This window comes from Stegostoma tigrinum, chromosome 31 (genome assembly GCF_030684315.1).
Source record: "Stegostoma tigrinum isolate sSteTig4 chromosome 31, sSteTig4.hap1, whole genome shotgun sequence".
Classification (NCBI taxonomy): domain Eukaryota; kingdom Metazoa; phylum Chordata; class Chondrichthyes; order Orectolobiformes; family Stegostomatidae; genus Stegostoma; species Stegostoma tigrinum.
The window spans coordinates 30,792,944-30,806,591 of NC_081384.1; positions in this window are offsets into that span (position 1 = coordinate 30,792,944).

Here is a 13,648-nt window from a genome sequence, read left to right on the forward strand (position 1 = left end):
GATGTTGAAAGTTGTAGTCAATCAACCTTGGAAAGAAACAAGAACAGAAATTGCTGGAGAAACTCAGCAGGTATGGCAGCATCAGTAGAAAAAAACAGAGTTAATGTTTTGGACCCAGTGACCCATCTTCAAAACTTCAAATGCTGCTAGGCTCGGTAAGGTCTGAAGCAATTTTAGATTTTGCTTCAGATTTTCAACATCCGCAGTTAAAAACATAGAACAGTACAGCACAGTACAGGTCCTTCGGCCCGCGATGTTGTGCCAACCTATTATCTTACTCTAAGATCAAACTACCTTGCATACCCTACATATTATTATCGTCCATGTGCCTATCCAAGAGCCGCTTAAATGTCCCTAATGTATCTGACTCTACTACCAACACTGGCAGTGCATTCCATGCACCCACCATTCTCTGTGTGAAGAACCTACCTACGACAATTCCCCTTTACTTTTCTCCAAACACCTTAAAATTATGCCCCCTCATAATAGTCATTTCCAACCTGAGAAAAAGTCTCTGACTATCCATTCTATCTATGCCTCGCATCATCTTGTAAACCTCTATCAAGTCACCTCTCACCCTTTTTCGCTCCAATGAGAAAAGCCCTAGCTCACGCAAACTTTCCTCTTAAGACCTGACCTCTGGTCCAGACAGCATCCTGGAAAATCTCCTCTGCACCCTCTCTAAAGCTTCCTCATCCTTCCAGTAATGAGGCGACCAGAGCTGAACACAATATTCCAAGTGTGGTCAAACCAGGGTTTTATAGAGCTGCAGCATAACCTCAGGATTCTTAAACTCAATTCCCCTGCCAATGAAAGCCAACACACTATACACCTTCTTAACAACCTTATCAACTTGGATGGCAACGTTGACGGATCTGTGGACATGTACTCCAAGGTTCCTCTGCTCCTCCACACTTACGAGAATCCTGCTGTTAACCCTGTATTCTGTGTTCAAATTCAACCTACCAAAATGAATCACTTCACACTTTTCTGGGTTGAATTCCATCTGCCACTTCTTTACCCAACTCTGCATCCTGTCAATGTCCCATTGCAACCTACAACAGCTGTCTGCAACTCCACCAGTCTTCATGTCTTCGGCAAACTTACTAACCCATCCTTCTACTTCCTCATCCAAGTCATGTATAAAGATCACAAAGAGATTAGGTCCCAGAACACTTCCCTGTGGAACGCCACTGGTAACCGAGCTCCAGGCTGAATATTTTCCATCTACTACTACCTCTGTCTTCTACTGGACAGCCAATTCTGTATCCAGACATCCTTACTTTATGAATGAGCCTACCATGGGGAACCTTGTCAAATGCCTTGTTAAAATCCATATACACCACATCCAGTGCACTATTTTTATCAATGTGTATTGTCACATCCTCAAAACAATTCAATAAGGCTAGTGAGGCATAACTTGCCCCTCACAAAGCCATGATGACTATTTCTAATTAAACTGTGTTTTTCTAAATAATCATAAATACTATCTCTCAGAATCCCTCTTCAATAATTTACCCACCACTGAAGTAAGGCTGACTGGTCTTCAATTCCTAAGATTATCCCTATTCCCTTTCTTGAATATGGAAATAACATTTGCCACCCTCCAATCATCTGGCACTCCAGTGGACGGTGTGGATGCAAAGATCATCGCCAAAAGCACAGCAATTCTCCTCCCTCGCTTCCTGTGCAAACCTTGGGTATATCCCATCTGGCCCAGGAGACTTATCTATCATTATGTGTTTCAAAATTTCAAAACATCCACCTTCCTAATATCCAACTGTTCGAGCATATCTGCCTGTTTCACACCGTCCTCACAAACATCAAGGTCCCTCTCACTGGTGAATACCGAAGCAAAGTATTCATTAAGGACCTCCCCTACCTCCTCCGACTCCACGCACATATTCCCACCACTATCCCTGAGTGGCCCTACCCTCACTCTGGCCATCCTCTTGTTCCTCACATAAATATAGAACGCCTTGGAGTTTTCCTTAACCCTACCCACCAAGGCTTTATCATGCCCCCTTATAGTTCTCCTAAGACCATTCTTCAATTCCTTCCTGGCTACCTTGTAACCCTCTAGGGCCCTGTCTGATCCTTGCTTCCTCAACCTTAAGTAAGCTTCCTTCTTTCTTTTGATTAGATGTTCCAATGTCTTGTCATCCAAGGTTCCTTCACCTTACCATCGCTTGCCCCAGTGGGACAAATCTATCTAGCACTCATAGCAAGTGCTCCCTAAACAACCTCCATATTTCTGTTATGCATTTCCCTGAGAACATCTGATCCCAATTTTGCTCCGCAGTTCTTGCTTAATAGCAACGTAATTCCCCTTCCCAAATTAAATACTTTCCCGCACCGTCTGCTCTTATCCCTCTCCATGACTATAGTAAAGGTCAGGGAGTTGGGATCACTATCACAGAAATGCTCTAACACTAGGCCTGGTTCGTTGCCAAGCACCAAATTCAATATGGCCTCCCCTTTAGTTGGTCTATCTACATATTGAGTCAGAAATCCTTCCTGGAAACATCTGATGAAATCTGCTCCATCCAAACTATTTGCACTTAGGAGAGTCACACACACACACACACACACACACACACACACACACATTATTACAAACACACACACACACACTATTACACACACTCACTGTTACACACGCACACTCACTATTACACACACACACACACACACACACACACACTCAGTATTGTACACACTCACTGCTACATATTGAGTCTAAAATCCTTCCTGGACACATCTGACAAAATCTGCTCCATTCAAACTATTTGCACTTAGGAGATTCTCTCTTTTTCTATCTCTCTATTGCCCACTCTTTCTCTTTCTCTCTCTCTCTCACACTCACTCACACACACACACAGTCACACACACACAAACACACACACACACTCACTATTGCACACACAAAGACACACACACACACACACACACACACACACACACACACACTCGCTGTTACACATGGGCACTCACTATTTCACTCACACTCTATTATACACACTCACCACTACACACATACAAACACTCACTATTGCACACACACACTCACACTATTACACACACTCACTATCTCTCTCTCACACACACACTCACTATCTCTCTCTCACACACACACACACACACACACACATACACATACACAGACATTCACTATTACACACACACTCACTATTACAGACACTTACTATTGCACACACACACACACACAGACACTCTCGGTAATTGTGATGATCTGTGACTTTCAGAAGTTATTTTGTCCTGGTTTATTTTTGAAGAGAGGTTGTAAGGCAGAGGCTCCGAGCAATCTATCAGACCCATCAGAGCAAACAGTTTGAGAGACCTTGGGCTTTTTTTTTAATGGTAGGGCCAGGTCTCACACATCAGGATTTCTAAGATTTTAGGTTTTGCTTTAAGCAGAAGCTATTATGGTCTCATCAGAGTTGGGAGCTTCAGCAAATATCCCTTGGATGCCAGTCCCTCTGAATTTTCTCTTTTTTCCTTCTCTGATTGGAGAATTGCATGTGAGAATCTATGTCTGAACTTTCCTATGCCAAGGGATGTATTTAGGAGACATTATTATATTGGAACAGTTAATTAGTAATAGGTACTGTATCCATTATTCTGTTAAGTTTTTCAATAGAGCTAAGTTATTCTAAATTCCTCTTTCTTTGGTGGAATTTTAACAATAGTGTTTAAATAAATTGTGAGTTGTTTAATGTCGAGTAGTTTGACTAGTCACATTGCATCTGGAACAGCCACTTCACTTTTGCCTTTAAAAATAAGAAAAAGTTTGGGTATAGACTATCTTCCTAAAATTTTTTTGAGGACATCTGGTCTGGTCCATAACATAAGATACATGTGCAGAGGCAGAGTCAAGTGAATGATGGCCTTTGAACATGAAATTTAAAGAGATGGTGGCATCACTTACCTTTGTGAGATCATTGACTTATGTTGGACACTTAAAACAGTCCTGACTCATTTTGTTCTCATTCCGCAGGCTAGCCTGATCTGGTCGAGTGGCCTCTTTTTGCAGTAAACTGGGAAGGTTGTCTGTCTGTCTGACTGAATTTCTATCTGTCATTCCTTCCACCAGCATCTCCATGAAGGAGGGGAGCAAGTTTAGTTTTCTTCTGTGCCATCTGGTCAGATTTTAGAGACAAGTGTGAGGCTTGGTTCTTGGCATGTGATGTCTAAAGTGATACCCCGTTGGGCTTTAAAATGGCACCAGAAGGTCCTAGCAAGAAGCAATGATGAGTATTTGTGGTTCACCAACCACAAGATTTAACACCTGTATAAATAGCGAGTTGAGAAGCACGTGATTGCAAAAGACAACTCACTCCAGGCTTCTGCAGGAACAATGCCATGAAACTCTGACTTCCGTTTTTTAATTTGAAATGAGAAATTCCCAGCCATGCTTGTCACTTCATCAAGCAGTGGAAGGAATTGAAAGCAGTCAAGGGGAACTGAAAGAAAAAGAGTCTCATTGAGGTGGAAGACATTGTTGGGTGGTTGTTCCATAATGCATGTTTGGGTGGCTTTCAAAAACTTGGTTCAGTAGGTGGTTTTAGGATGCAAGAAATGTTACATTTTTTACTACCTTTAATAACAAATTATGTCTTTGATGTTATAAGCCTTATTATCACACAAAGGTTACAGTCTTTTGTTCCCCCTATAGTTTTCTTGTACTAGTGTGTGAATAATGTTGAGTTTGAATTTATGTTTTATTTGATTGGTAGATTTGATGGTTTTCCAATTATTTTAAAATGCCTACTGTTGCTTCAATGTGACTCCTGGGAACCATACTTAGGGTGTAGCAGGTGAATGGCTATTGGAGTTATATACAGGGCATAGAGGTGACAGGGTTGATATGGGCCAATGTGGGGTGGCCTGTCTTGGCTCAGTGGAATAGAACTGCTATGGATTGTTTTGTGAGGTTGAGGTGGTCGAGGGTAAGATGCATTTGGTGGCTTTGGAGAATGGAATGTAACATAGGATTTAGGGGTTGAGGCATGACATTTATGGGGTTGGTGTATGATGTTGGTAGCCGGGCTGTTGTGTTGGCACCCACACTCATCATGTTCTCTGTCAAAGCTCACAAAATGCACACTGAATTCTGCATGAAAAGACAAAAGTCCTCATAAAGTTGCATGTGGGTCAGCTATTTGATAAGCTGTAAAATAGCCCAGTTTAGGCTTTCCTCATAGAGTCATACAAAGCACAGAAATAATTTTAATTCAGTCCAACTAGTCCATGCAGAACATAATCCCAAACTAAACTAGTCCCACCTGCCTGCTCCTGGTCCATATCCCTCCAAACCTTTCCTATCCTATATCCATCCAACTGTCTTTTAAATGTTGTACTTGTTCCTCAGGAAGTTCATTCCACAAGCGAACCACCCTCTTACGTCTTTTTTAAATCTCTCCTCTCACCTTAAAAATGTGCCTTGTAGTCTTGAAATTCCTTCTCTTAGGGAAAAGACAATTACCATCAACTCTATCTATTTCTCTTATTATTTTATTAACTTCTACCAGGTTGCCTCTAAACCTTCTATGCTCCAGTGGATAAAATCCCAGCCTATGCAGCCTCTCCTTGTAAGGGAAACCTTCCATACCTAGGAACATCCTGGTAAATGTCTTCTGAACCCACTCCAATTTTGGTGTCATCTGCAAACTTACTAACCACGCCTTCTTTATTCTCATTGAAATTATTTATGTAAATGACAAACAAAAGAGGCCCCAGAACTGATCCATGTGAAACACGTCTGGTTACAGTCTTCCAGTCCAAAAAGCTATCCTCCGCCATTACTCTCTGCCTCCTGCCATTAAGCTAATTATGTATTCAATTGTCAAGCTCACCCTGAGTCCCATGTGACCCAACCTTACTAATTAGTCTACCCATGCAGAACCTTGTCAAAGGCTTTACTAAAATCTAAGTAAACAACATTTACCACTCTGCCCCTCATCAACTTCTTTGGTAACTTCCTCAAAAAAACTCAAGCAAATTTGAGAGACATGATTTTCCTTGCACAAAAATTTAGCATGGAGAGAGTGGACTGAAAAATCTAAAACAATCACTTTGAAAATATTGAAAAATTCATATACTTAAAATGTGAATAATTTCTCAATTTATAATCATCATTTACGTATAACTTTTTAACAACCACAAAATGGCATGCAATTGTACAAATCGCCACTAGATTGCATCAATGTGCCACAGAAGCTGAATGCAGAGATGACTGAATTCCAAGGTTTAATGATTTAGATCCTTGCAGAAAGCTAATGGTGTATTCACAATGTCTGCTGTTAGTGATGCACAAATCAACAAACAAGTACAGGTAATTGAAAGACCTGCTATGAACCGCAATTCTTTATAACCCGTTAATCAAATTATGCAGAAATGGCATCTTGACCTTTGCCTGAATTATTTTTGAGAACTTACAGGAGTTTCACAATTAGTTCCCAATGAAATTCATCAGACAGAGAGAGAAGTCCAGAAATTTCTTGGTAGTTCCATTTTATCAAAGTGACAAATTAGTTAGACAATGTGACTCAGTCGCTTAGGTCCCAAAATGGAACTATTTAAATTGTGGAGTTTTGTTCCTTCAGGTGGTTCGAGATGTAAAAATGTCAAATGTGGCTTTGCATTATTTTGTTCATTTCCCTTCATCTGTCTATCTTTCTCTATCTCTCATAATACAATCTTGCTTTCCTTAATTTTTCTCTGTCTGTGTGTATCCGATCTGAGTGTATTTGATCCTTTTTCTTTCTCAGTCCTCATTTAGATTAAAGAATACATTGTTGGTCACACAATTTTAACTTGTGTTCCCTGGTTCCTCGCAATTTGCTAGAATGAAACAATCCATAAATAAAGAAGCTATCCAGCCCTTTAATTAATTTATATATAATTAAGTCCATGCTGCTCTCAAGTGGATAGATACAATCCCAAACTAAATGAGTCCCACCTACCTATGCTTGGCCCGAATCCCTCCAACATTTCTTGTTCGTGAACTTAACTAAATGTCTTCTGAACATTGTTACTGTACCTACATCCACTATGTCCTCTCAAAGTTCATTCCACACACCAACCATTCTCTGTGCAAAAATGTTGCCCCTTATGTTTTTGTTAAGCCTTTCTCCTCTCACCTTAAAAATATGCTCTCTAGCCTTGAAATCCCTCACCCTAGGGAAAAATACCTGCTTTTCACCTTGTCTATACCCCTCCATGATTTTATAAACCTCTATAAGGTCATCCCTCAACTTCATAAGCTCCAGTGAAAAAGGTCCCAGCCTATCAAGCCTCTCGTTATTACTCAGACCCTCCATTCCCAACAACATCCTGATAAATTTCTTCTGAACCCTCACCAGCTTAATAATATCCTTCCTATAAAAGGACAACCAGGACTGAACACAGTATTCCAGAAGAGGCCTCACCTACGGCCTGTACAAGCTCAACATGATATCCTAACTCCTATACTGGAAGATCTGAGTAATGAAGGCAAGTGTGTTAAAGGCCTTCCTAACCACCCTTTCTACATGTGATACAAACCTCAACAAAGTGTACCCCTGAACCCTTTGGTCTCTTTGTTTTACAACACTATCCAAGGCCCTAGTATTTATTGTACAAGCCCTGCAATACCTTGCATTTATCCAAATTAAACTCAATCTGCCACTTTAGAACTTTTTTGTAGCTCTCTCTGGGTCTTTTCCAAAGATATCAGGTAGATTTTTACCTGCTGGTGTTGATGGTTGACCACTTATGCCCCGAAGGAAAGTTATCAACAAGCAAACAGACTGAGGGGATGTTTGCCCTGTAATTGTAATACATTGCCAGTGGGTTAAAGTTTCAGAGAAATAATTTCCACTTCCTTAGTGGCAGGAGGTGCCGTCCTGTTGACAAATCTGATTGATTAGCAGTCTGACAATGCCAAGAACTCAGCAGGCCAGGTTCAAGAAGGAGGTCCAGTGGAAACTTCAAGTGACATGATTCTGGAGTATTGCTTGGAGGGTTTGGCCAATTTAGGACAGGGTGGCAGGCAAGGTGGACAGAGGGATAGTAGGAACTGCCGAAGCTGGAGAATCTGAGATAACACGGTGTGAAGATTGTTGAACACAGCAGGCCAAGAAGCGTCGGAGGAGCAGGAAAGTTTGACGTTTCGGGTCGAGACTCTTCTTCAGAAAGAAGGTGGTCTTTCTGAAGAAGGGCCTTGACCCAAACGTCAAACCTTCCTGCTCTTCTGATGCTGCTTGTCCAGCTGTGTTCATCAAGCTTCACACCATGTTATCTAAGGTGGATAGAGGATTGTGTTTGAAGGTCATGATAGTAGGAAAGAAGGGGGTGCCTTGCTGTGTGATGGGCTCACTCTGAATATTGTACTGTCCTTGCTTCCTGGGCTTTCAGACATTTCTTTTCAAATAAAGGGCCTCACAGTTCTACCCAGCTGCCCCTAGCACCCACATTATGGTGGGTGCAGTGTGTTGTAGGGGTTAAATAACTGGGTGATCAACTGAATCAACCCTTAATAATTTATTTAAATGTACTGGCAGCTGCTGATTTTGTTACTTGCCCACTCACCATGTTTTACAAATGAGTTTGAGAGTGGGTGGAAAATAATGGGCCAGGCACGTCTCCTATTTTACGTGACCCCACCACCGATAACACAGATAGTTGGGCACATAAGATATAACCAAGTGAGTCATCCACCAGACAGAGGATTCAAAATTAGGCACATGCCTCTAGATGTAGGGCAGGAAATTTTGGAGTACACTGAGGTGGACTGGCATTTAATTTTGTTGGTAGGATACACTTTTAGTGGCATTATCTTGCCTTTAAGCGAATTTTGGGAAGCCAAGGTCAGAGTGCAATGGCTCGCTGACAGGTAGCCAATTAAAGTGCTTTAATTAAGATCTTTATCCTGTGCAACTTCAGTGAAAAGCAAAATCCGATGTAGCAATCAGTTCACTACCAGTTAAACAAGGCAATGGGAGAGGGGTCATGTTTCACTTCTTACTCCCATCCATCCTCCAGCAGCTACTGGCTGTCCAGTGAAAGGATTGTTCCTCCATTATCAACATCAGGCAGCTGCAGCCCCTTCAAATTTACTTTAGTCTACCTTACATAAGCTGTCTCCATTGTAAGGCACTCAACATTGTGCAGCTGCCAGGTATTATTAGAGAGTTTTCTATTGGAAATCATCCTCAACAGCTCTCTCATTGTCCTCAATTGCTTCAGGAGCTTTTCCTCTGGCTACTAATTGGCCAATTGATATCAAGCGATTGATGGTGGAATGCAGGATCAGGATCTACATTTGATCCTATGCTGGATCCTTATCCCAAAATGAAAATCCTACCCATAGTCAGGCCAGAGACCTTTTTAGAAGCGACAAACACAATGCCTTGATTTATACTGAATGGCTCTTATGATACAAACCAATATTCTTATACCTTTACTGACAGTTTTTCCAAATTGGTCACAGACCCTCAGTATGTAGTAGCAATGGTATCCTTCAACTTTCTCTTTCAATATTGTTTTTTGAAAATAATAGCTGTCTTCTGTGTTGGCCTGGCCAGCAGTCATGGCACTTCACTGACTGAAATTAAATACTATTTTCTGTCTCTGGCCCACTTTCCAGCAACATCAGAATCTTTTTTGGATTTAGCTACATCACTCCACAATCTTGACTCTCACACAGATTTGGGTTCGTCTGCAAACTCATCTACCATGCACCTAACATGACTGCCCAGGTTATCAACACGAATAATGCAATGTATTGGCTGTAGCAGTGCTCTCTAGGAGTATTACCAACTCCAGATTTAACATCTCTCATCTTGGCCATATTTATTTAACTGCAACATTCGGCTGTAAGATTGCAATCAATTCCATATCATGGATTTCTGGGTTTAAATGTTTGACTGCAGCATTAATTTAGGGGTTGCAATCCATCACCTGCCTGCACGAGTTCCATCGGACCTGAGGATCACTCTAGTGTTCTTGGTTGTAACACAGGGATGAATTTCTGCCACATTTCGGCTGCTCCCGCATTCAGCAAGAGGCCAAACAGTAGTGCTGACAGTATATAGAAAGCAGCTGTTCCCCTTAGTGAAAGGGTCAGTAACAAGGGCACACATTTTTAAGGTGAAAGGCAGGAGGTTTAGAGGGATGTTGAGGAAAAGTGTTATCACCAAGAGTGCAGTGGTGCTCTGGAATGCACTGCCTGGGAGGTTAGTTGAGGCAGGAAACATCACAACCTTTGTAAAGCACTTGAATGAGTACTTAAAATGTCATAATATTCAAGGCTGCTGGCCAAGTGTTGGAAGGAGGGATAAACTAACTTTCAGATTGATTGAGACCTACAGCTTTACAGAAAGAGACAATGAACCATTGTAAATCTCAACTTTGATAACATCCAGCCGTGAGATAATAATGTGAATGCTAAGTATTAAATGGATAATGGAACAGTGACTATGTCAAGCGGTACAATTGAAAAGGTAGATACATTGCAAATAAGGACTATAGATGTAATATGTTGTTCACTGTATAAGTAATCCATAACAACTAGTGGAAAATCTCTCATATTTGCTAGGCCCTAGGACTCTGCAATTAATATTCAATTGAAAGATTCAGCAAAGCTCAACCAATTTGACAGCAGGGCTAAAAAGCCTTTCATTGTAGGACTTTTATTAAAATGGTTTCTCTTTGAATTGCATCACCATAAGAGAGCTTCTTCCTCCTTTTGCTTTATTCAATCCTTGCTTTCAGGTTGGGAAGAAAAAGAACTGACTGTTGTTAACAAACTGCTGTGTTACAGGTGGAATTTGTGACCACATGGAATAGTTGAGGTGAATAACAGATCCATTTCAAGGCAAGTTACGTAAGTACAGGAGAGAGAAAACAGCAGAAGGTTACGCTGCTAGGGCAAGATAAAGTATGTTGGGAGGAGGCTCGAGTGAAGCATTAATTCTCACATCGACCGGTTGGGATGAATGGCCTCGTTCTATGTTGTTTGATCTATTCAATTTTATATTTTAAAAATACTCTACTCAATGCAGATATGATTTACTTCAAAAGATATTAGAATGTGGGCTGTACATATTTTAAAAGGAAAAATGACGTACAGCTCCCTAGGAAAAGATGGAAGAGTCTGTGATTACATTAACAGATGCCTCTGCATATCAAATTTAGTCTCCATGTGAGGAACAAGACTAGTATATCAGTGACTTGGCAGAGAAATGGTCACAGACCAGTATCAGATTTTAAAAATAGAAATGATGACTGCTGCTACACCACAAGATGACTGGTTAGCACTTGGGGGAAAAAAAATCCAATGCATGGTTCAGACATTTAGACTGTTGTGTGGTGTGTCATTTTCTACAATTCCAAAGTCTTACAAATGACTGCAGTTTGAATTTTGCTCAATTATTTGTAAAAATAATCTTGGTACTGGATCATGAGTAAAATAAAAATGTTTTATATTCCCCAAATAAAGTACTGTTTGCAATATTAAAAGGCAAAGCTTAATTGCCTAGAAACTGATCTTGCTTTCGATGTTGCAAAAACACAAGTTGCTGGAAAAGCTCAGCAGGTCTGGCAGCATGTGAGAAGAGGAAAAATCAAAGCTAATGTTTCGGGTCCTCAGGTTTTGAGGTAGGGTCACTGGACCCAAAGCGTTAAGCTCTGACTTTTTTTCTTCACAGATGCTGCCAGACCTGCTGAGCTTTTCCAGCATCTTCTGTTTTTGTTCCTGATTTGCAACATCAGCAGTTCTTTCAGTTTTTATTTTGTGGTAGATTTTTATCAGGCTCTCCTCAGACCACCAAGACCTTAATATGACAGCAGGAAGCCTATGTATTTTGATGGCCAGAAGTCTGCTCCTCCTCCAAATCGGGTAGGATCAAAAGATGTATGTTCCTTGTCTGTGACTAGAGCAAGCATGAGGCATTATGTACATTTTATTAAAGGGCTCACTCTCTGCTTGAGGTGTTCTTCTCAAGACAGACATTTCTTGAGAAACCAGTGTTGACTGCACTGAAGAAAACCAGATTTACTATTTTACTGCTAGTACTAACCAAGAAGCAAAATTACCTTCGTGTAGCTCTGTATTGCCTTCCCAAAAATCCCTCTACATGGATCCACCTCAGAATCGCAGACCCATGATCCTAGGCTCGACCTCAATCTAGGCCTTGATCCTGAGGCTTTGAGGTTCTAAGTTAAAGGAGTTGATTGTGGTCACTCACCCTTCATTGTCACTGTTCACCCAACCCTCCCCAGATCATCACATTCCATTGTCACTTGCTTCCCCCTTCCCTGTACCTCCAATTGTCAAACACCCTCTGTTAGTCACTTCCCATTACCACTCAACCCCATCATCATTCACACTCCCCCGTTCTCCAGACCATCCCTTTGCTCCTGACCCCAATGTCTGTATTACCTTACCAAAGATCCCTCCACATGGATCCATCTCAGAATCGCAGACCCATGATCCTAGGCTCGACCTCAATCTAGGCCTTGATCCTGATATTGAATCCAAACCTCATCTCTAGCCCTGATCCCAGACCTATCCTGTTAATTCATTGACTTATTATAATGACACTCAAAGCCCAATATGTGGGCTGTCTGAGGAGTCACAATCCATCCAGCACCTCTGTATATTCAACAATGCCTGGAGTTGAAACTCTGAGCCAATATGTCCATCCGATATCTCACTATTTGCCAATCGTCAATACCGCTGCAAAAATAGCTGACTGATAATGTTGTTATGACCATGTTAAGTGTTTGTATGAAATATGACAAGTGATCATTTTTCAGCTTAAGCCTTATTAGCAAAGGTCTTTCAGGACTTAAATGTCAAAAGCTGGAAGACGGTTACCGGAGATTCTTTTGTGGGTAGGATCTATTTCTATACTAAAGGGAATAAATCATTTGCAATATATAAAATATGAAATGTTTACTTCCTTTCCAGATCTGGTATTGCACAGGAAATCTTGGATTACCAACTTCTAAATTTGTGTTCAAAATTGAACAAACCGGAAGGCAATTTGTCCCAAAATAATCCGTGAATATGAGTATCCTATCAGGTTTAATTTACTAAGCAGATCGGAAAACAGAATACATGAATAAGTCCATCTGACCACTTATAACATTCGAACAAAACATTCTGTGTCTGATAAAAGCATAGGACTTCTCCACAAAGCTAGCTGCTAACACAATTTCCATCTTATAAGGCTTATATAACTAAAAAAATTACCCTGCAGGACTACAGTCTGAGCTGATATTTGTCAATGTAATGGTAAAGGTTTGCTCTTTCTTTTGATGATTCCAGAGCTCAAAGACGAAAGGGAAATCTAATAGTTTGGAAAAATGTAAGTTCTCCGGCCAGGATTTTACAGTCCTTGGTTGAAGGGATCTGAGCAGGTTGCTGGTAAAATTCGAGGCACTGCTTCAACAAGGCTATGGTTGACTATTAGTGGCAGGATGAGCAGTGCCAAGGGTGGCCATTTTCGACTGCAGAGGGGCCACCAACGAAGCTAAAGAAAGGGCCCAATTGAGGGCCACCTTCTTGTGCAATTGGCATTTTGCCATTGACAGAGGAGCTGCTCTGCAAGTCAGGGTTGTTAGCTGCATGGGATTAGTA